This window comes from Macaca nemestrina, chromosome 4 (genome assembly GCF_043159975.1).
Source record: "Macaca nemestrina isolate mMacNem1 chromosome 4, mMacNem.hap1, whole genome shotgun sequence".
In the NCBI taxonomy this organism is placed as follows: Eukaryota; Metazoa; Chordata; class Mammalia; order Primates; family Cercopithecidae; genus Macaca; species Macaca nemestrina.
In genome coordinates, this window is record NC_092128.1 from 182,029,210 (window position 1) to 182,054,836 (window position 25,627).

General features: G+C 43.1%; 1 long non-coding RNA gene across 5 annotated transcripts in view; it reads right to left on the bottom strand.

Annotated features, from left to right (window-relative positions):
• The window catches only part of LOC105472629 (uncharacterized), a 96,835-nt gene that overhangs the window by 53,134 nt on the left and 18,074 nt on the right, over nt 1-25,627 (bottom strand). The window lies entirely within an intron of this gene.

Here is a 25,627-nt window from a genome sequence, read left to right on the forward strand (position 1 = left end):
TATTGCACGATCTTACTTATACATGGAACTCAAAAAAATCAAATGTATATAATATATATACATATATACATACATATATATACATATATATATGATGTTTCTGTATCCCTTCATCCATTGACAAACACTTGGGTTGTTTCTGTATCTTAGCTACTGTGAATATTATTCACAATGGCATCTCTTCTCCTAAAGATACTAATCCTAAAAGATTAGGGTCTCACACTTAAGACCTTGTTTAACTGTAAGTACCTCCTTAGAGGCTCCAAATAGAGCCACAGTGGTTATTGGGGGTTTAACAAATGCATTTGTGGGGCACAAACGTTCAATCCATAACATGGTCTTTTACCACTTCATGCTACCTCTCTGCACCAATATATCAATGTGCAAAAGTGACATTAATATTTTAGGTATTTTCAGTCACAACATCGTAAACTGAGACTCAGGTCTTCACTGACCTAAATAGTTTTTCGTTCAAACTTTTTTGTTTAACTTTTTCTTATTTATGAAAAAGAGATATTGGAAACACTCAGATGCAGGAATCCAAGTTAGGAAGATAGAGCCAATTGTTTGCTTGATTTCCAAGAATTCTTGGTGCCACTGAACCTCTCTTTCAATCCTCTATCAGTTTTAGATATTACAAATATTTTCTCCCAGTCTGACACTTGCCTCTTCCCTTTATCTAAGATTCCCTATCTTGGACAGAAATTCTTCGTTTTAACGTGATCGATAGGATACTGATGTGATCAGGACAGATACATTTGGAAGGACGAAGAACAACTTGCAATATTCCTTCGCTAGGCTAACCCCCACAGTGCCAGCCGTGCCCAGTAAATCTATTCCACATTCAGAACACTGTAGACTTAAAATATTCCCAAAAGAATATTGAGACTTCAAATCAATGAAAGATAGGAACAAGAGGAAAATAAGACTCGCTCCCAGCTGTGAAAGACATAATCTTCTAATGTATTGGTTCTCTTGCAAAGCAGAAATCATTTTTCTCAGTTCATCACAGTCATGGGGGTTCTCACCACGGGAGAAAATTTGAAATGCAAGCGGTGGGACTTCACACAGCCATGTGATTTCATGCAAAAGCTCCTGGGATTCACAGATAGGCAGGGCCTGATTTTTTTTTTTTTTTTCAGATGGAGTCTCGCCCTGTCACCTAGGCTGGAGTGCAATGGCATGATCTCGGCTCACTGCAACCTCGGCCTCCTGGGTTCAAATGATTCTCCTGCCTCAGCCTCCCAAGGAGCTGGGATTACCAGCACCCGCCACCACGCCCAGCTATTTTTTGTATTTTTAGTAGAGACGGAATTTCACCATGTTGGCCAGGATGGTCTCCAACTCCTGACCTCAAGATCCACCCACCTCGGCCTCCCAAAGGGCCTGATTTTTAGATACGGTTCAAGAGGAACCCAGGAAGCAGCACCGATATGACAGGTGCACTCAGTTCTATGCAGAGCATGGAGCCACACACAAAGGTGAACAAGACCCAGCCTGCTTCGGAGGGTCCCTGGGTCTCATGGGGGAGGCAGGAGGACAAACAAGTAAATGAAACATAGCAGACTTCACCCTGGAGAAACAAGGAGCCATGAGAACATACAAAAGGCAGCAGCTCCCAGTCAAGAGACCCAAAGATGCTTTCAGAGGGAAGGGAAATCTGAGCTAGGTTTTGAAAAATGAAAGACAACAAAGAAGAGCAGTCCTGCCTGTGGGCCTTGGAACAGACGGACACAGTGCAGTCCAGCTTCCAGAACTTTCCATGTGTGGGGTGAGGAGGTTGTGCCTCACACTGTCTTTTTTATTAATATTTTCAAGGTTTTTTCCTACTTTTTATTTTACCTTTTGTATTGTGGTAAATTATACTTAACGTAAAATTTATATCTTAAGTATTTTAAGTGCACGGTTCAGTAGCATTAAACACATTCAGGCTGATGGGCAGCCATCACCACCATCCATCCACAGAACTTTTTATTCATCCCAAACTGAAACTTGTATCCATTAACCACTCCCCTTTCCCCCCAGCCCCTGGCACCCACCATTCTACTTTCTATTTCTATGGATTTGACTGTTCTAGGAACCTCATATAAGTGGAATCATGTTTGGTTTTCTATGATTGGTTTATTTCACTTATCATAATGTCCTCAAGGTTCATGCATGTTTTAGCATGTGTCAGCATTTCCTTCTTTTTCAAGGCTGAATCATATTCCATTATGTGGATAGATCACATCTTGCTTCTCCATTCATCTGTCAAAGTAAACTTGGGTTGCCTCCACCTCTCGACTGCTGTGAATGACATGGCTGTGCACAGCAGTGGACCCATGCCTGCCCACATCCCCGCCACTCCTGATAGTGCCTACCCCTGACCTCGGCCCCAGGGCTCTCCCCTGCATTTGTGTGGTGTCTCTGATCATGCTGGTTCCTAGACATTCACCCTTCGGTCTCAGTGGTAGCAATGCTGATTTTGTGCCTCTTCCGCAGCCCCTCTGAGGGGATACTCATCTGAGGGATACTCCCTTCCGCAGATACTCATCTGAGGAGGTGACTATTCCAGGAAATGCTCCAGAACAATTCTCTGCAGAATGCCTCAGGCCCTGGCAGCTGGGAAGGACATCTGAGTCTTCTCTTCCTGAGCAAGCGTGCATTTCAAGGAGGGAAGGTCAGATGACACAGTGCCAACCCACTTCCTGAATGTCCCAGAGAAGCCATTGCCAGGCAATATTTTTGGGACCTCCATGAGCAGGGAACAGCATTTTTCCCTGGAGGTTATCAGCAGGCTCAGTGCAATGCAAACATCAGATAACAGCATTGCACTCTATAAAGAGTGTGTGTGTGTGTGTGTGTGTGTGTGTACATGTGATGTAGACTGGCACCCAACAGCAAAAGACCTCCATGCACCCTGGGCCACCAGGCCACAAGAATGACTCTCTAGGGATCATGCATCCCAAGAGCAAGCTCAATGTTCCCCTAACTGGACAATTCCTACCCACCCCTGGGATGAGCCAGGATGACTGTGCCATTGATACTTGGAGCAGGAATTCAACTTGAAGATCTAGGGGTAGGGGTGGAATCCCGATGGAGGGAAGAAGAGTGTTAATTGGTGATCAATACACACATATTAAGAACAAACAACTAGAGTATGAGGTGGAATACAAAAATTCTCATGAATTTGTGCAAAACATGAGAAAGTATCTATCTGTTTAAACAGCCTCCAAGGACAGTGCCATACTGGTACCAGAAAGAAGGAACGGTCCTGCTCCTTTATTCCTTCCTCTCCTGGCCCCTCCCTTCCCTGGAGACAGGTAGGGGGAGGGGAGAGGAGGAAGGAGCTTATATTAGTCTGTTTTCATGCTGCTAATATAAGACATACCTGAGACTGAGTAATTTATAAAAGAAAGAAGTTAAATGAACTCACAATTCCACATGGCTTGGAAGGTCTCAAAATCATGGCAGAAAGCAAAGGAGAAGCAAAGGCATGTCTTACATGGCGGCAAACAAGAGGACTTGTGCAGGGGAACTCCCATTTATAAAACCATCATGTTTCATGAGACGTATTCACTATCACAAGAACAGCAAAAAATGGGAAAGACCTGCCCCCATGATTCAATTACCTCCCATCAGGTCCCTCCCACAACACACAGTAATTATGGGAGCTACAATTCAAGATGAGATTTGGGTGGGGACACAGCCAAACCTTATCAGAGCTATCCTAAGTAAAAAAAACAAGAACCAACCACCCATTCCCAAGGCATATTTTCTGTCTGCAGCTGTTCCTGGAAGAAAAGAATCTTCCACTTTGAGTGAGGTGAGGAGTTTTCATGAGTAGATGGGGCTGGACATACTAATTACTGAGCAGAGAGAGGCTTTATGGAGAATGAAATGCCCAGAGCATTTTTGACGATGAGAAAGTCACCAGAGGAACTAAGGAACCTGCCTTGATTTCGATCAAGGTGCCATGGAAGAAGAGCTCATCTCATGGGACAACATGCAGAAAAGAATCCAGTTGTTTCTCTGTAGCCTATAAGTCCTGTCATTGACTGTTCTGCAAAAAACCTCCCTGGCCTGCAGGCTGGTTGACGAGTTGCTTGGAGGTTACTAGGGAAACTCTTCGAGGTGGGGCTTTCAGAGAACAGGAGCCACAACAAGGCCTCTGAGCTCAGGAGCCACAGCCGTGATTCAGCCTCTGATAGTAAATGTCCTAAAGGGATAAAAAGATAGGAGCCCTGGAAGGGATGATTCTTTTTTTTTTTTTGAGACGGAGTCTCACGCTGTTGCCCAGGCTGGAGTGCAGTGGCGCGATCTCGGCTCACTGCAAGCTCCGCCTCCCGGGTTCCCGCCATTCTCCTGCCTCAGCCTCCCGAGTAGCTGGGACTACAGGCGCCCGCCACCGCGCCCGGCTAATTTTTTGTATTTTTAGTAGAGACGGGGTTTCACTGTGGTCTCGATCTCCTGACCTTGTGATCCGCCCGCCTCGGCCTCCCAAAGTGCTGGGATTACAGGCTTGAGCCACCGCGCCCGGCGGGATGATTCTTAAAATCGTTCTCACACGCAGCCAACATGCATGAGGTTGCCTGATAAAATACAGGACACCCAGTTAAAGTTGAATTATAGATAAACAATGACTAATTTTTTAGTATAAGTATGTCCCAAATATTGCAAGAAATATACCCATAAAAAATTAGTCATTGGTTATCTGAAATTTAATTTAATGAGTCATCCTATATTTTTACAGTTTTACTGAGTTATAATTTACATACTATCCAACCCTCCCATTTAAAGTGTACAATTCAATGCTTTTTAATATATTCACAAGGTTGTGCAACCATCGCCACAATCAATTTCAGTACATTTTCATCAGCTCCAAAGGAATCCACACCCATTAGTAGGCCCTCCCCACTCCCTATGCCAGCCCCAGCCCCAGGCCCTGACATCCACTAATCTACTTTCTGTCTCTATAGATTGGCCTATTCTGGACATTTTGTATAAATGAAAGCACACAACATGTGGTCTTCAGGAGTGGTTTCTTTGATTTAGCTTGTTTTTTCAAGGTTCATCCATGTTGTAATATGTATCAGTACTTCATTCTTTTTTACTGCCAAATAATATTCCACTGTATGGATACAACAGATTTTATTTATCCAATCATCAGTTGATGCACGTTTGGGTTGTCTCCACTTTTTTGGCTATTATATCTGTTGTAAACATTTGTGTTTAAGTTTTTGTAGACATATGTTTTCATTTCTCTTGGGTATATATATATATACACACACACACACACACACACACACACACACACACACGAATACAATTGCCGAGTCATATGGTAACTCTATGTTTAACATTTTGAGAAATTTACAAACTGTTTCCCACAGCAGCTGCACTTTTTAAAAAGATATATATATTCAGCCAGATGCGTTGGCTCACGCCTATAATCCCAGCACTTTGGGAGGCCAAGGCGGGCGGATCACGAGGTCAGGAGATTGAGACCATCCTGGCTAACACAGTGAAACCCCGTCTCTACTAAAATACAAAAAAATTAGCCGGGCATGGTGGTGGGCGTCTGTAGTCCCAGCTACTCGGGAGGCTGAGGCAGCAGGAGAATGGCGTGAACCTGGGAGGCGGAGCTTGCACTCCAGCCTGGGTGAGAGAGACTCCATCTCAAATATATATCCACACACACATAAATATATATATACACACACACACACACATATATATATATTCTCATTAGCAATGTACAAGAGTTCTCATTTCTTCACATCCTCACTACATTTATTGGTTTCCGGTTTTTTTATGATAGACATCCTGATGGTGTGAAGTGGTATCTCATTGTGATTTTGATTTACATTTTCCTAACGGCTAATGAACATCTTTTCATGTGCTTATTGGCCATTTATGTATCTTCCTTTTTTTTTTTTTTTTAACTTCAGACATAGTCTTGCTCTGTCACCCAGGCTGGAGTGCAGTGGCACGATCTCAGCTCACTGCAACCTCCACCTCCCAGGTTCAAGCGATTCTCCTGCCTCAGCATCCTGAGTAACTGGGAGTACAGGCACGCACCATCATGCCCAGCTAATTTTTTTGTATTTTTAGTAGAGACCAGGTTTTGCCATGGTTGGTCAGCCTGGTCTTGAACTCCTAACCTCAGGTGATCCACCTGCCTTGGCCTCCCAAAGTGCTCAGATTATAGGCATGAGCCACCACACCTGGCCTGTGTATCTTTTTTGAAAAAAAAAAAAAAAATCTATTCAGATCCCTTGCTTGTTTCTTAATTGAGTTGTTCATCTTTCTGTTATTGATTTTTAAGGGTTCTTTATATGTTCTGGATACTAGACCTTATCAGATACATGACTTGCAAATCTTTCCTCCCATTCTGTGGGCTGTCTTCTCACTATCTTGATGGTCTCCTTTGAAACGCAAAACTCTTTAATTTTGATAAAGTCCAATTTATCTATTTCTTGTTGTTGTTGCTGTTGTTATTGTTGTTGTTGTTGTTGTTTTGAGACACAGTCTCGCTCTGTTGCCCAGGCTGGAGTGCAAAGGCACACTCCAGCAACCTCAGCCTCCCAGGTTCAAGAGATTCTCCTGCCTCAGCCTTCCAAGTAGCTGGGATTACAGGCATGCCATCGTGCCCAGCTAATGTTTGTATTTTTAGTAGAGACGGGGTTTTGCCATGTTGGCCAGGCTGGTCTCGAACTCCTGACCTCAAGTGATCCACCCACCTCAGCCTCCCAAAGTGCTGGGAATACAGGGATGAGCCACCACACCTGGCCTCTTATTGTTGTTGTTTGTGCTTTTGGTGTCATAGCTAAGAAGGCTTTTCATGACCCAAGGTTATGAAGATTTACTCCTATGTCTTCTTCTAAGAGTTTTATAGTTTTAGCTCTTACACTTAGGCCAATGATTGATTTTGGTATACAGTGTAGGGAACAGGCCCAACTTCATGCTTTTGCATGTGGGTGTCTGATTGTGCCAGCACCATTTTTTTCTGGCATCCTGTATTTTCATCTGCTAAATCTGGCAACCCTAGGCAGAGGTTTAGCAACTGGAACAAGTATAGGGCCGCTGTGAGCACCAGTGGGTTAGGGTTGATCTCTTCCAGGAAAACGTTCATTCTCTTCTTTCCTCTCAGCATGAATCCACAGCCTCCTTCAGTGCTTGGCCTTAAACACTATGTGGGGGCTGCAGAGGAGAGACCACTGGGCCCAGCCTCTGGCAGCATGTGATGACAGTGGTGCAGTTGTTAATTTTATAATATTGACGTGGACTTCATTGGAACCAGCTCTTGGTTCCAATGGGCTCAACTATCTGGACTAATCTTCCACTCTACTTCAAGTTTGGAGCCTAAATCCTGCAACAGCAACTAAAATTTATGAATGTTTCTTCTTCCTGGAACCAAGGCCCCTGGTCCAGGTCTCCTATATCTCCTCCATTCTCTTTTAAGTTGTGCTCTTGGCCATGATAACAGGCAACAGAAGGCTCCCTCTGTTCAGGGCCTCTGAACCGAGCCAGTGGCTGCTCTTCCTGTCCTCTGCCACCTTGGTTCACAGAAATCCTCTTCCGGTCCCCTAGGCTGTCAGCCAAACTGCACAGTGGATTCTGCCTGTGAGAACTTAGAGAAACACTTGTTGGACTTTGTTCCTACAAGCTGGTGTTGAGGCGGCTCAACAGAACGTCTGTGAAAAGACCCGGCGCCTATTGCCTATGCTGTCCCCTGCCTGGCATCAAGCCTGAAAGCCAACCGGGCAATTTACTTTAAGGCTCGGACTTGACATGGCTCATAACTTTCTTCTGAGCCCATGAAGTTACTTCCCCAGACCAGCTCTGTCATCTGTGCAAGATGACTTATCCATTAGCAAGGGTGAATAATGCCTAAACACATCACTGGATCTTCCCCAAAGCCCTGCTAGGGTATGGAGAACAAGGAATAATCCTGCCTGCAGAGCTGGAGTCAGACAATCACCCACAATGCCTTGAGTCTTTGATTCATCCCTGGGAATCATGGCTGAACATGCAGTCCAGGCCCATCCAAAACTCGAGGGGTGGGGAGGGACAGCTACACATTCCAAAGAATTTGTGTCAACAGAAGCCTTGGTGTCTCTTAATGACCCTCGGGGATGAAGGCAGAAGAAGCAAAAATAGACCAACCTCCTCCATTAAAGAATGATTATTTTTTTCCTACCTTCATAGTGGGAAACATACTATTAAATTTTCACTTTATTAATGAAATGTATCATCAAGTTTACCTTTACTATGTGTATCAGTCAGGTTCTACCAGAAAAACAGATCAGTTTCGTGTGTGTGTGTGTGTGTGTGTGTGTATACACACATTCTGATCATGTATATACACATCATATATATATGCACACATACACACACAACACATATGTACACGCACACACATAAACACACATACATACACACAAATATGTATATTACTATATGTATATAAATATATAAAGTATGTTTTATAAATACATATTAAATGTGTGTATATACACACATTCTGATCATGTGTACACACATCACACACACACATACACATATATACATACACACATAACCATACGTACATACAAATATATCTATTACTATTATGTATATAAATATATAATATATACTTTATAAATATATGTGTGTGTACATATACACATTCTGATCATACATACACATCATACAAATACATACATACACACATATAAACACACATACATACACACACATACACATGAATATATATTACTATTATGTTTATAAATATATATTAAATATGTATATCTATGGATTACTTTTTTATATGAATATATATTACTATTATGTATATAAATATATAATGTATATTTTATAAATATATATTAAGAGTGTGTGTGTGTGTGTGTGTGTATAAAATGTATGTAGAGACAGAGAAGAGAAAGACTAATTTCAAGGACTTGGTTTACATGATTGTGGGCCCAGGCCAAGCAAGTCTGAACTCTGCAGGGCAGGCCAGCGGGCTGGGCACTCCCAGGCAGGAGCTAACGCTGCAGTCAGCAGATGGAATTTCTTCTTCCACAAGGAAACCTCAGTTTGCCTCTTAAGGCCTTTCCACTCTTTGGATGAGGCCCACCCAAATTATCAAGGATAACCTCCTTTAAAGTCAACCGACTGTAGCTGTTAGCCACATCGACCCAATGCCTTCACAGCAATGCCTAGACCAGGGTTTGATTAAACAACTGGGTATTGCAGTCTGGACACCTTGACATACAGAACCAGCCACGGCATCAGAAATGCTTCTCTGTTGTTGGATAAGGTGCACGGGTGCACGGTTTAGATGAAGCAGCTGAGACACACACAGGGTGCGGAACCCGCTAAGTGACCCAAGGTAACGCAGACATGAAAGGCTGAACTTGGAAGACTTGAAGGAATTATGAACCAGAGCCCTGGACCAAGCTTGCAGAGAACTCAGAGCTCACCTAAAGGTCCTCAGGCCAAGGCCAAGCATCGGTTCCCACACGCCAAATCCCACCCACTTCAGGTCTCCTCTTCTCACCACCCTCCCAGTTCTGATCATGTCTGCCACCTGCTTAAAAATTCTCAACCCAAATTCCTTTGCCTAAGATATGAGACCACTCAGACTTGGTCTTGGCCGCCTTTCCCAGCCCCCTCTGCTGCTAAGGCTAGCCCCCCTGACCAAGCAGTTACACTCCAGAGAACATGCAGGGTCCCCCACACCCCAGCTCTGCCGCATCCCAGCGCCTTTGCACATGCTGTGTGAATTTCCCTTGACCACTCTTCTGGTTTTGATATGGAACTCATATTATCCTCAAAACCCACCTTAATCACCTCTACACCTGAGAAGCCCCCACACCCTCTCCACCTAGAAGTCTCTTCACCTGAACTTAGCCCCCATTTGGGCAGGTGAGGGGCCCTCCTTTGTGCTCCACTAGCTATATCCCTCCATCTGTCCGACATTCCTCTGCCTGTTCTGTTCTTACCACAGTGTGATAGAACTATGCCTTTATAGTCAATAAGCTAAGATCATAAGAAAAGTAATTCATGCCCTTTCCTCTTTTATGGAATGAGAGCTACTATAGCCAGGGAGTCAGCAAACTAGAGCCCACAAGCCAAATCTGGCCCCCTACCTGTTTTTTTAAATAAAGTTTTATTGGCACACGATCACACCCATTCACTTATATATAGTCCATAACTGTTCTCAGGCTAGAATGGCAGAAGTGAATACTTGCCTAGATAGCCAGCAAAACCTAAAATATCCACTGTCTGGCTCTTTATAGAGAAAGTTCACCAATCCCTGCTATGGACTCATCAGTGAGAAGGTGATACCTGGAAGATGAGGGCTGTGCCACTTCCCAGGGAAGTAGATACTTGATAATGAATGGGATTTCCACCACGGTACACAGTTATTTCATGACAGTTGCTCACCTAGAGAGGGCAGACCCACATGCACATGCTGAAGCTGGGAATGTCGCCCTGTCAGGAACGGCAGGAATGGCAGCACGCTCTTTGGGTCTGGAGTTCCTTGCACTGAGGGAGTTATAATAGCTGTAGGTTTCCGGGACTGCTCGTGAAGATTTCACTAACCCTGGCTTGGCACAAGAAGGAGTAAGTGCTGCACGGAAAAGGCCCTGGAGGCAGAGTCTTGGATCAGGGAGCTTCCAATGTTTCTATGAATCTATGCAAACATGGCTTAACTGCTGGCTCCGCTCTTATTAAATTGAGGGCCTCAAGAAAACTCCAGGGAAGACTCCAGTGAATTAGAGGATCTTTCTCAAAGACTTTGAGATTCTCAAAACTCCGATGATGAACTGGAACATGTGACCATTTCATGGTGCTAGAGGTTATGGAGAAGGGGAGACCATGATTTCACTCCTCAAGGAAAAATCAGGCCCTGGAGGGTCAAGGAAGAAAGGGACAAACTCCTTCTTCCTCTCCCATCTTCAGATACCCAGATCTCTGGGGTGGAGACAGCAAGACCTGGGGTTGGCTACGTCTTTGTAACCAGAGGCCCATGAGTGGGGTTGTCCTCTCCAAAGAGCCCGCAAGTGTGCAGTGACAGTAGCCAGAATCCATACAAAGACCCATTCCAATGTCATTTTCCCCATTGGAAGGGCCTCTGCTTTCCAGATTAGTGAATTACTCTCATAATGGCAGTCGGAACAAGAGCCCCAGGGGAGATCTTCATTTGGATGCCACTCCAGCGTAACCGTAGCTAAATGCTGACTTGAAGTTCCAGTTGTGGGACACAGCTACACCGGCTGTGGGCAGGTCTCAGAGAGCTCAGCCACCCCAAGGGCTGAGGCTGGTCAATATTCCCAGCTTAGACATGCACAGGTTGGTCTGCCCTCTCTAGGTGGGCAACTGGCATGAAATAGCTGTATACCATGGTGGAAACTCCATTCATTATCAAGTATTTACTTCCCTGGGAAGTGGCACAGTCCTCATCTTCCAGTCAATTCAGAAAAATTTCCCAGGATTCCAAATGATTTGCAGAACCATGTGGAATTTGTCACATCAATGCCATCTGCTCCCAAGGTTCACACAAGGGAATCTGGCAAAATCACACACTGCTCAAGAGTGGGAAAAAATATTCCATCTTCCTCTTCCCCAAGAGAAACGAGAAATGACACTTGTTTTTTCCAAGACACTCACTCCAAAGGACTTACAAAGGATCCAGAGAGTGGGCCGGGCGCGGTGGCTCAAGCCTGTAATCCCAGCACTTTGGGAGGCCGAGACGGGCGGATCACGAGGTCAGGAGATCAAGACCATCTTGGCTAACACGGTGAAACCCCATCTCTACTAAAAAATACAAAAAACTAGCCAGGCGAGGTGGCGGCGCCTGTAGTCCCAGCTACTCGGGAGGCTGAGGCAGGAGAATGGCGTAAACCCAGGAGGCGGAGCTTGCAGTGAGCTGAGATCCAGCCACTGCACTCCAGCCTGGGCGACAGAGCAAGACTCCGTCTCAAAAAAAAAGAAAAAACAAAAAACAAAAAACAAAAAACAAAAAAACAAAAAACAAAAAAAAAAAACCAAGGATCCAGAGAGATTTGTCGTCAAAGGAATTCAAGACAATGACAATTTCTAACATGACTGAAATGACTGATCTGCTGCTCAGAAACTTCTTAATTGCCTTGACCGCTCTCTACCCTTGCTTCCAGTAATTTCGTTATTATTATTGTGTTGGTTGTTTTGGAAAACATCTCAGTGTGTTTTCAATAGTTGTCATGGAGAGCTGGCATCATAAGGACTTCCTGGAGAAAAATTACCTCAAAGGCTCATGTCCTCCACTCACACCCCCAACACACACGCAAGGATTTTACAGAAGAAACAGGAAGGAACTTTGAAGACAAAAATATTGTGATGTGATCTATAAATTCATTTCTTTCTTTTGGCATTCATTTGGGTCCTCACCATCTGCCATCACCTACAAATTATTGGCTTTTATTACAATGTTATGATTACACATGACAGCAAACACGAAACTTTAACAAATTAACAAAGCATAATTAACCCAACAGAAACGTGACTGAGAAACAGCTGCAAATCAAAGCTCTAACCAGAAAGGAAAGGCACCAGAGAACGTGTCTACGTGCAAGAGAATGTGTCTACATGTCTTTAGCAACACCTTTGTATTGAGACGATTTGTCAGCTCAGAGGCACAGCTACCTGCCAATATCAAGAGACATTTTCCAACATCTAAGCAGTTGCAGAGAGAATGATTACTGAAAAATCCACAAAATCACCCAACAAGGACATACAAATTCCATAATGTTGGGGAAAACAAAGCATTCTGCATTTTTCACAGATACCTGCACAAATCATTCAATACTGTTCCTCTCAATCATCAGGATCATCTTTGTATCTGGAATCAGGTGAAAAATTTACTGTATACAAATTCACAAGGAAGAAAAGAGCACCAAGATGCCACAGGTGAAAGAAAATGGAATCTGTGCTCCCAGACTCTGCAATCTCTATATTAACGGCATTACTATTCAAAGAGTTTGTGAAAGAAAGTGCATTAATTCTGAAAGCCATTTGTTCCCTCTGACGTGATGGAGCTTTGAGGAAAGACATCTAATAGAAAAGATCAGAAGAGAAAAATCAAACAATCGTCGTTTGTCAAGCATGCCTCCCTTCTTAGATCTTTTTAACATTTTGGGCAATACCCAGCCTCTCTTTCCTTGTTGTACTTCCACCCATGTCCCCTTCTTTGGGAGACAGGATCACCGGCAGGTGCTATGCTTTTCTTTGGGACCCCTTCACTTTCTTCTCTTTACTTCCCATCTCACCCCTGACCATTCACGCCTATTGCCTAATCCCATTTTTAATTTGCTCTCACTTTTTTTCTCTTCCTTCCCTTTGAGATGCTGCTTGGAACATTTTTCCTTTTCAGTATTCTCCTTTTAGAAACTTAGAACATTCGCCTTTGAAGTCTTATCTGCAATTTTTTTCCTCCTCATTAAGTTCCAAGTTCCACTGGAAAACCAGGAGAGAGGAACAAGTGGCAGACGACAAGAATATTAAAAAGGACATGGAAAGAGAAAACGCCACTCTCACAACAACCAGAATATAGAAAATCAAGCTCATGTAAGCTTCCTGGATCTTAACTGCACCAATGTGAGGCAAATTGGAAAGTCACAGAATTCCTGCAAAGGAAAGCAAAATTCTCTTCTCACAACATAGAGAGGAGTTTGGTGTTATGGAGCCATGGTGCACCTGTGTGCTAATTTTAACCACTCCTTTCCCTCCTGCCCCCATGCCCCTAGGAACAAACGTGTTGAAGACACAGTAAGATGAAGGAGGAGCCCATACACTCCCTCCTCGCTCCTTTTCCAGCCTCGCCTGGAAACCTCCTCAGAGACTCTGCAATCCCTGCCCATACCCCGCCACTGGACACTCCTCTCCCCTCTGTGCTCATCTTACAAACAAAATGCTTCAGGAGCATGGCCAGCAGCACTAGCCAGTTGCCACCAGGAGGGAGGGCTCCTGGTGAGCGCCCTCTCTCCTTGTCAGGTATATTGCCTTCCTGCTGCTGCCATAACAAGTTCCCACAAACACAGTGGCTTACAACAACACAGATGGATTATCTTGCAGTTCTGGAGGCCAGATATCTGCAATGGGAAACCCTGGGCTAAAATTGAAGGGTCAGCAGGGCTGGTTCCTTCTGGAACTTCCAGGGGAGAATCTGTTTCTTTACCTTGACTGGTTTTCTAGACAAGGCTGCCTGCATTCCATGGCTCCTTCCTCCTCCTTCAAAGCCAGCAACGACAGAATCATGTCAACATGAGCTGGCACATGCAAGAATCATTTTCAGGTGGTAGGTGTTTTCATGCATGTGATGGCTTTCACATGGTAGAGAGAGTTGACAGTAGCCCTTAATTTTTGATTTAGGCAACTGAGAATAAAGATGTGAGACAGGGGATACAGGGAGAGAAAGGGACCTGATGAGAGTGGGTCATAACAATAGCTAGCATTGGCTGGGCGCAGTGGCTTACACCTGTAATCCTGGCCCTTTGGGAGGCTGAGGTGGGTGGATGACTTGAGGTCAGGAGTTTCAGACGAGCCTGGCCAACACAGTGAAACCCCATCTCTACTAAAAATACAAAAAATTAGCCAGGTGTGGTGGCAGGCACCTGTAATCCCAGCTACTCGGGCGGCTAAGGCAGGAGAATCGCTTGAACCCTGGGAGGCAGAGGTTACAGTGAGCCAAGATCATGCCATTGCACTCTAGCCAGGCGACAGAGCGAGACTCCATCTCAAAAAAAAAAAAAAAAAAAGAAAGAAAAATAATAATAGCTAGCATTTACCTATTCACTCATTCATAAATACTGATTGAGGGTTCTGTGTGCCAGGCAGTGTTTTCCAGGCACTATGTAGACAACAGTGAACAAGACAGGTGAAATCTCTGACCTGGGACTCTTCTGCCAGAATCCATGAAACTATGGCAGGCCCACTTGTTAGTTTGCAAGTAAGGTAAAACCTCAGACAGCTCACAATTCTTCACAGTGCTTTTTAAAAGTGTGTATCTTAAGGCCTTTATATAAACAAGTTAAATTTGGTCTATGGAGTCTGCCTAAACACTGGGAAAGACTTTAAGAACAAAATATTAATTTTACACACCTTCTCACTGAGTTGAAAAGCAATGCAATCCCAAGGAAACATAGCAGATGCTAACTTACTATCCTCTGATTCTATGGAAAGCTGATTTGCCATTTCTGGGATCATTTGCTACACCCATTCTCAGGTTGGCCAGGATGACACAGAATGTCTTGTGTTCACATCTGTTCTTGTCACCTGCTCCTCTGCTTCCTAGACACATGGCCAGACCAAATTTCCCAGTGTCTTTTGCAGATGGGTGAGGGTGTGACCATTCTGGCCAATGGAATAGGTGCAGAAGGAACTTATGCCCCTTCCTGATCTGGCTCACAAAAAGCTTCTGTGTGGGCCGGGCGCAGTGGCTCACGCCTGTAATCCCAGCACTTGGGGAGGCTGAGGTGGGCGGATCACCTGGGGTCAGGAGTTCAACAGCAGCCTCAACATGGAGAAACCCTGTCTCTACTAAAAATACAAAAACATTAGCCAGCATGGTGGTGCATGCCTGTAATCCCAGCTACTCAGGAGGCTAAGGCAGGAGAATTGCTTAAACCTGGGATGCGGAGGTTGTGGTGAGCGGAGATTGTGCCACTGCACTCCAGCCTGGGCAACAAGAGTGAAACTCCATCTCAAAAAAAAAGGCTTCTGTGTGGTCCTTCATGCACGCACTCTCCTCCCACATCCACCTGCTGAATGGAGGAGATGGAAAGGCCCTGGAGAATGGAACCACCATAAGGCAGGAGCCTGGGTCCCTGAATGACACTGTGGAGTAGACTTTCTCCCCCGCAAGTTTCCGCCATCACCTGGACTTTACATGAGTAAGAAAGAAACTCCATTGTACTGAGCCACTGAAAAATTGGGGTTGTGTGTTACAGAGGTTAGCCTATGCTGACTAACTCAAACAGTTTCAGTATGTGGATCTCAAGTTTGTCTCTCTCTCTCACACACACACACACACACACACACACACACACACAAATACATACACATAGATCAATGACACAGAAGTCACATAGACAGAAACGCCAGGACACAGCCACCACCTACGATCATGCTTAATCTTCTCTTAATTCTTGCAAGCTCCTCTCATGCACTGAGAAATGTCCCAGATTCAAGCATTATAATTGCTGTTATTTTTAGCAAGTTATTAAAGTTATATAAGTTATAAAGTTTTATAAATTATAAAAGTGACCACTCTTGCTTGTGGAAAAATACCACAAAATGCTGCATAGTTGAGGAGGCTTAGATTATCAGCAAGATGAGACCCTGGAAATATCGACCCTCCTCATGGATACTGAGAATTCAGCGTCTGTGAACTCTGTTTTGGGGACTTATGCCAAAGAGAGTTCCTTGTCACTTTCCTTATGGATCAAATGATCTCCGTTTTGGAGGATCACCTGAGGTCAGGAGTTTAAGACAAGCTGGGCAACATAGTGAGACCCTCTCTATACAAAAAACATTTTAAATTAGGCAGCCGTGACAGTAGACACTTGTAGTCCCAGCTGCTAAGGAGGCTGAGGTGGGAGGATCACATGAGCCCAGGAGTTAGAGGCTACAGTGAACTATGATTGTGCCACTGCACTCCAGTCTGGATGATTTACAGACCCTGTCTCTAAAAAAAAAATATATATATATATATATTTATATATATATATAAATATATACATATATATATGTGTATATATATATATATATATATATATTCTTTGCTACTTCTTTGCTGGGTGCTGTGGCTCACTCCTGTAATCCCAGCACTTTGGGAAGCCAAGGCAGGAGGATCACCCAAGGCTAGGAGTTTGAGACCATCCTGCACCATGTACCAAGATCCCATCTTTGCTAAAATAAAAAAAAAAAGAAAAGAAAAGAAAATAGGTAGGCATTAAAGGCAACTCTATAGTCACAACTACTCGGGAGGCTGAGGTAGGAGAATTGTTTGAGCCAAGGAGTTCCAGGCTGTAGTGAGCTATGCCACTGCACTTCAGCCTGACCCTGTCTCTTAAAAAGAAAAAAGAAGAAAGAACATGGTAGAAGTGAAGTGACATTCTGAGACTTGTCAGGGTAGGCCATTAGAACTCTTGCAGCTTCTACCTGGCCCCTTTGAACACACTCTCTAGGAGCCCTGAGGCCAGGTGAGAGGTCCAAGCACTCTGCAGGTGCTCGGCCTGAGCCTCAGCTAGGGCTCACCTTCTGGCATCCACTTCAAGTCACCAGACATGGAAGTCACCAGCCACTCAAATACTCTAAACCAACCCATTCACAGCTGAATATAATTAAGTGACTTCTGTCCAGGACTCCTGAAACAGAAGAATCACCCCACCAGTCCCTGCTCAATTGCCTGGCTCACAAAATCATCTATCCAGTATGAGTTCATGATGCATTTGACCTCAAAGGAAATATAAACCATCTTTAAGAAGATACTGTCCCCTGAAAAGGCCTAGAAATATAGCATCAACCCAGCAGCAATGAGCACTGTCGTGCTGCACTGTGGTCTCTAAATACCATTTCCTAACAAAAAGAACTGCGGCTGCCTGCAGGAATGGCTGATTCCAGATCCGAACTGAAAATACACACAATGAATCTAAAATTGTGCCATTCAGAAATCAAAGAAGCTACCAAACATTACTAGGGGCATGCCAAAAGAAATCAGGAGTTCATCTGAATAAAATCCTATTCATCAAAAATAAAGGCCAGACACCGTGACTCATACGTGTAATCCCAGCACTTCAATAGGTTGAGGCAGGTGGATCACTTGAGGCCAGGAGTTTGAGACTAGCCTGACCAAAATGGTGAAACCCCCGTCTCTACTACAAATACAAAAATTACCCAGGCATAATGGAGCACACCTGTAATTCCAGCTACTTGGGAGGCTGAGGCAAAAGAATCACTTGATCCCGGGAGGCAGAGGTTGAAATGAGCCTAGATCGTGCCACTGCACTATAGCCTGGACAACAGAGGCAGACTCTGTCTCAAAAAAAAAAAAAGATATAATTTAAGCATCAGTAAGAATAATAAGAATAATAACTACAATAGGCCGAATCCATAGGTTCATAATAATATTAAAAAGCTCACTGCTCACAACTGGAAGATGGTCATGAACCACATCGTTACTTTGAAATTGCTAAAGAGAAAAGATCAGGCATTTACTAATCTTTGCCTTCACAATACAAACTGCAGGATAACAAAAGAATTGACGGGGGAAAGGATTCCAATTAGTAAACAAAGAAGGGATTATCTAATGTCACATTTTGAAACTCCTAATGAATTCATGGATCCAGGCAATGGAAATTACAAGAAAACCCGAGAGATGCTGGCATTAAATACTTCCTGATGGAAGAGCCCAACAATGTCTATGAAGTCATCTTAACACTGAAGAATTTAAACTTGAATCTGATCAAACCTCTAGCTCTAACTACTAAAGTTTAGGAAAAGCAAAGCATAGAGAAACATGTTGGACAAAAGCATGGCACTATAGGAAGTTACAAGGCAGATGCACTGATTTTTTCAATTAATAAATTACCATACAACCATAGAGGGACTTACGAACCAATTTAAACAGACTAACCTTGTTTGGATTCCAATTCAAACAAATCATCCAAAAAAAATTTTAAGACAATTGAGGAACTGTAAGCACTGACTAGGTATTTGCTGATATTTTAAAAGATTGTTTGTACATGAGATAACGGCATAGTGGTTATTTGTTTTTAAGTTCTTTGTCTATTCCTTATCTTTCAGATACACGCTGAAATATTTAGAGATAAAATTATATGCTTCTTGGAAACTGCTTCAAAACAATTGGGGAAAGGCAGAGATTAAAGAGGTTAGAAAAAACAAGATTGGCTAAATTGATAATTTTTGAGGCTAAGCGGTCAGTACATTCGCTTCATGATAAACGGCTCTCTAACTTGGTATAGGTTTTTAAATTTTTCGTAAGAAGTTTTTTAAAAACCATGCTGACAAATAATTTTCAGTAATATAGAAAATGCATATGATACAATATTAAGTGGGAAAAGGCAGGAAAAAATATCAATATAGTAAGATCCAAGCTATGCAAATAAATATGTTCAATGTCCAAATGTTTGCAGTGGCTATTTTGGGTGGTGGGATTATTACGGATAAATGTCATTCTTTACACTAATTTTCCAACTTTCTGTTAATACAATGGGCATGTATGACGTGGCGAATTAGGAAAAACAGATAGTTACTTCAGTTTTTAAGAGTTGGTGAACTATGAGCCATTTGAAATAATACTCTCGAGTCTTGAGTCTTGAGTGATATGTTTAGGTAACATCCTTTCAGAGAGAGCTGGCACCACCCCAGGGTGCCTCTTAGCACCTAAAAGTCACATCTGGTGTAAGGTGGCAAGTGTGCCACTCCATTTCTAAGGCGCCATAAGCAAAGGATTGATACATTTATGCTTCCACTCCGTATGACCAAAGGAAGGAAAAGAGTCTAATAATCTCACATATTTGACTCCTCAGATGTCCCCAAAGGAGCACAGCTTGGTAAATGACTATCTCTAAGTAATCACTGTTCTAGAAACTTCCGTGCCAGAGACAACTTGGGCACTTTACTGTTTTTGTTCTGTTGCAAGACGTGATCCAGAGGAGTACACGCACTCCTCTCCTGCCTTTCTCCACAGGAAAGCAGACCGTTAGTCCCTCAGCAGGGTACAGCATGCCAGGTTGGGGGCTCTCTCAGCAGACATTTCCTCAGAGGCCCAAAGCCCCAGCACCTCCCATAAGCAGAGCCTTGCTTTCCAGTGGAGTGTTTGTGTAAAAGGAATTTTTATGCCAGTGTCCTCTTAGGAACCTTTCTTTAAAATCATATGAAAGAAATGCAGAGAGAGATCTGAGCAAATCCTATATAACCCACAAGCCTAGAAAGTTCCAGAAGCATTCAGAATATTAATACAGCCATCATCAGGCCTTTTCCTCTCCCATGGAGTCATTGGCACACTGGGAGATCTGGCTGGATAGTTCTGTCCCTAATCTCTTAGATTTCTTGGTGGTTTTGTTTTATTTTCTTTTCCCTCTTCTTGCTATCCTCCCTGAGGATGATTTGACCTTTCTGGTAAAATCTTAACTTGGGAATTTCTTGGATTTCCTGCCTGAAGATTATCACTCCAACATCTCCATATCGCATCTGCACATATGTGTGGTTTCCAGCATTTGTACTTCATTCCTTCACTCCCTGGTGGCTCTCAAATGTCTTCTCCAAACTCAACAAACCACCCTCTGGGGCTGTAAGCTCCATTTTTATCAATGGGAAAATAGAGACACCAAGAGGACTTGGCGAGGAGTGAGGCCACCCTTGCCTGGACCCCGCTCCAGTTACGCTGGCCAGCCTCAGCGAGGGGCACCCACACACACAGGCCCAGTGCTCCACTCAGACACCTAAGGAGGCGGAGGCTGCATTAACCCACCCTCCTCCTTACCAGGCGTCCTTCTTTAACCACAGGTGTGTCTGCCGTGACCGCATCTACCCCTGCATCAGCAGGCAAATGAGCCAGAGGTGCAATGCACAGACTGACCTCCATGTAGATTTCACAGGATGGAACTGCCATTTATAGGAGTCCCGTATAAGGGAATCTAAACTTACCCATAAAGGCAGGAAAGCTTCAGGAAATCACTCTTTGGGAAAGTAGAAGAACTTAAATAACCCACCGTCTCCCAGAGTGCACCCAGATGGAATGGATGCATCCTTCGTCAGGCTGAAAGGTCTGAAAAGAAGCTCCCTAGATCACAGCCTCTCACCGGATTAAAATCCAGATGCAGATTCAGCAGGTCTGGCACGGCCTGACATTCTGCATGTTAATAGCCCCCAGTTGATGCAGATGCTGCTGGTCCACACTTTAAGTAGCAAAGATTTAGAGCTGAGCTGCCCAATACGATGGCCACTACCTACTGTGGCTGTTGAGCCCCTGAAATGCTGCAAGTTATAATTAAAATATGCTGCGAGTATAAAATACACACAAGATTCTGAAACTATTCCAAACAATAAAGAAGGACTCTTCCCTAACTCATTTTATGAGGTCATCATCATCCTGATATCAAAACCTGGCAGAGACACCAACAAAAAAAAAAAGAAAAAGAAAATTTCAGGCCAATATCCCTGATGAACTTTGATGCAAAAATCCTCAATAAAATACTGGCAAACTGAATCCAGCAGCACATCAAAACGCTTATCCACCAAGATCAAGTCAGCTTCATCCCTGGGATGCAAGGTTGGTTCAACATATGCAAATCAACAAAGGTAATCCATCACATAAACAGAACCAATGACAAAAACCACATGATTATCTCAATAGATGCAGAAAAGGTCTTTGATAAAATTCAACACCCTTCACGCTAAAAACTCTCAATAAACTAGGTATTGATGGACGTATCTCAAAATAATAAGAGCTATTTATGACAAACTCACAGCCAATATCATACTGAATGGGCAAAAGCTGAAAGCATTCCCTTTGAAAACCAGCAAAAGACAGCCAGGCGTGGTGGCTCAAGCCTGTAATCCCAGCACTTTGGGAGGCCGAGACGGGCAGATCACGAGGTCAGGAGATCGAGATCATCTGGCTAACACGGTGAAACCCCGTCTCTACTAAAAAAATACAAAAAACTAGCCGGGCGAGGTGGCGGGCGCCTGTAGTCCCAGCTACTCGGGAGGCTGAGGCAGGAGAATGGCGTAAACCTGGGAGGCGGAGCTTGCAGTGAGCTGAGATCCGGCCACTGCACTCCAGCCCGGGCGACAGAGCGAGATTCCATCTCAAAAAAAAAAAAAAAAAGAAAACCAGCAAAAGACAAGGATGCCCTCTCTCACCACTCCTATTCAACATAGTATTGGAAGTTCTGGCCAGGGCAATCAGGCAAGAGAAAGAAATAAAGAATATTAAAATAGGGAGAGAGGAAGTCAAATTGTCTCTGTTTGCAGATGACATGATTGTATATTTAGAACACCTCATCTTCTCAGCCCAAAATCTCCTTAAGCTGATAAGCAACTTCAGCAAAGTCTCAGGATACAACATCAATGTACAAAAATCATAAGCATTCCTATACACCAATAATAGACAAACAGAGAATCAAATCATGAGTGAACTTCCATTCACAATTGCTACAAGAGGAATAAAATACCTAGGAATACAACTTACAAGGGACGTGAAGGATCTCTTTCAAGGAGAACTACAAACCACTTCGCAAGGAAATAAGAGAGGACACAAACAAATGGAAAAACATTCCATGCTCATGGATAGGAAGAATCAATATCATGAAAACGGCCATACTGCCCAAAGTAATTTATAGATTTAATGCTATCTCCATCAAGCTACCACTGACTTTCTTCACAGAATTAGGAAAAAAAACTACTTTAAATTTCATATGGAACCAAAAAAGAGCCTGTATAATGAAGACAATCCTAAACAAACAGAACAAAGCTTGAGGAGGCATCACACTACCTGACTTCAAACTATACTACAAGGCTACAGTAACCAAAACAGCATGGTACTGGTACCAAAACAGGTATACGGACCAAAGGAACAGAACAGAGGCCTCAGAAATAATGCCACACATCTACAACCACCTGACCTTTGACAAACCTGACAAAAACAAGCAATGGGGATAGGATTCCCGATTTAATAAATGGTGTTGGGAAAACTGGCTAGCCATATGCAGAAAACTGAAAGTGGACCCCTTCCTTACACCTTATACAAAAATTAACCCAAGATGGATTAAAGACATAAATGTAAGAACTAAAACCATAAAAACCCTAGAAGAAAACCTAGGCAATACCATTCAGGACATAGGCATGGGCAAAGCCTTCATGATTAAAACACCAAAAGCAATGGCAACAAAAGCCAAAATTGACAAACGGGATCTAATTAAACTAAAAAGTTTCCACAGAGCAAAAGAAACTATCATCAGAGTGAACAGGCAACCTACAGAATGGGAGAAAATTTTTGCAATCTACCATTTGACAAAGGGATGATATCCAGAATCTACAAAGAAGTTAAACAAATTTACATGAAAAAAAAAACATCAAAAAGTGGGCAAAGGATATGAACAGACACTTCTCAAAAGAAGAAATTTAGGCAGGCAACAAACATGAAAAAAAGCTCATCATCACTGATCGTTAGAGAAATGCAAATCAAAACCACAATGAGGTATCATCTCACGCCAGTTTGAATGGCCATCATTAAAAAGTCAGGAAACAACAGATGCTGGAGAGGGTGTGGAGAAATAGAAACGCTTTTACACTGTTAGTGGGAATGTAAATTAGTTCAACCACTGTGGAAGACAGTGTGGTGATTCCTCAAGGATCTAGAACCAGAAATACCATTTGACCCAGCAATCCCATAACTAGGTATATAACCAAAGGATTAGAAATCAGTATACTATAAAGACACATGCACATGTATGTTTACTGCAGCACTGTTCACAATAGCAAATACTGGGAACCAACCCAAATGCCCATCAACGATAGACTGGATAAAGAAAATGTGGCACATATACACCATGGAATACTATGCAGCCATAAAAAAAGGTTGAGTTCATATCCTTTGCAGGGACATGGATGAAGCTGGAAACCATCATTCTCAGCAAACTAACACAGGAACAGAAAACCAAACACTGCAGGTTCTCACTCCTAAGTGGCAGTTGAACAATGAGAACACATGGACACAGGGAAGGGAACATCACATACCAGGGCCTGTTAGGGGATAGGGGACTAGGGGAGGGTTCGCATTAGGAGAAATACCTAATGCAGATGACGGGTTGATGTGTGCAGCAAACAACTATGGCACGTGTATACCTATTTAACAAACCTGCACGTTCTGCACATGTATCCCAGAACTTAAAGTGTAATTTAAAAAAAATACACACAAGATTTCAAAGATAGAATGAGACAAAGAAGATAAAATCGTTCACTAATCATTTTTATATCAAATATATGATGAGATATTATGGATACGTTGGGTTAAATTAGCTATGGTATCAAAATTAACTTCACTATTTATTTTTTAACTTTAAATACTGGGATACCTGTGCAGAACATGCAGGTTTGTCACATAGGTATACACGTGCCATGGTGGTTTGCTGCATCTATCAGCCCATCATCTAGGTTTTCAGCTCTTGCCCTCCCCCACCTCCAACAGGCCCCGGTGTGTGATGTTCCCTTTCCTGTGTCCATGTGTTCTCATTGTTCAACTCCCACTTAAAAGTGAGAACATGCAGTGTGTTTGGTTTTCTGTTCCTGTGTTAGTCAAAAGACATGAATGAAGCTGGAAGTTCACTATTTTTTTTTAGTTTTTAACAAGTGACTAAAAGAAAACTTTCCATTATAAAAACACCCCATATTTCTATTGATCAGCACTGATCTACAAGACTCTGCAAGCTTTAAAGCTAAAATTCTCGAAAGTGCTCTTAGAAATAGTTTTATATGCTTGCCTTCTCCTTCGAAATATACACAATTTACCAGCCTGCCAAAAAGGTCTTATCCATCCACCTCTTCACACTAGGAAGTAGCAAGAGAAAGGGCTGATCAAAGCCAGATAACCTGTCCCACACAATGGCCAAGGCTTCCTTTGAATAGTATCTTGGTGGCTTTTGATTTTACATAGCCAATTCCAGATAAGAGAGGCCCGTCCTTGTTAAAATGACTATTAAGTCCATTCAACATAATATTATCTGAAGATCGACTATCACTCCAATTTCTGATAAAAGCAACAAATGTGGTTAGAGTCCCAAGTTGATCTTTTGCTTGATCAACATAATCCAGTCCATTTTTTTCCCTAATGATCACTTCTTTTCTTTCAGCTGAAATGTCTTTCTCATTAGCAGACATTTTTGAAGTAGAGGAGTTGTTTGCTTAACACTTCAAGACCGAAGCAAACATTTGTTATAAGGCTCCAAAAGAATTTGCAAATAATTTCCATCCATGATTTCCAAAGCCACAGGCTGCTTGTGTAACATTTGTGCAAAATGTGTGGGCTGCTCTCATGAAGCGAGCATTGCCAGAAATATTTACTCCGCAGGAGTAACGCTGCGTGTCTGCCGCTCTGTTTGAAAACTTCCACATGGCAGCTCAATGGGTGGAGTGTGGAACAGACACTCCATGGATGGCCATGGAACTCTCCACGCCTGTGTCCTCTGATGAGATGCCCTTCTGGAATTTGACACCTCTTGGTTCACTGTGGCTGTCGCCTCTTTGAATTGTCTTCAGTTAAGACTGATTACACAAAGACCAGGTACATACGGGTTCTCCAGCTCAGTAAATGCAGGCCATCCCACGAAGTTGAAGAATAGGAAAGCCCTGGACAGTCCTGGGACAATGTTATAGCTTAAATTGTGTCCCCCAAAAAGATGTATTGAATCCCTAACCCCTGATATCTCAGAATGTGACCAAACTTTGGAAGTAAGGTCTTTACAGAGGTAATCGAGTTAAAATGAGGGTATTAAAAGAGTGGGCTCTAACCTAGTATTACTGATGTCCTTGTTAAAGGGGGGAATGTGGACACAGATACAAAGGAAGAACGACATGAGGAGACACTGAG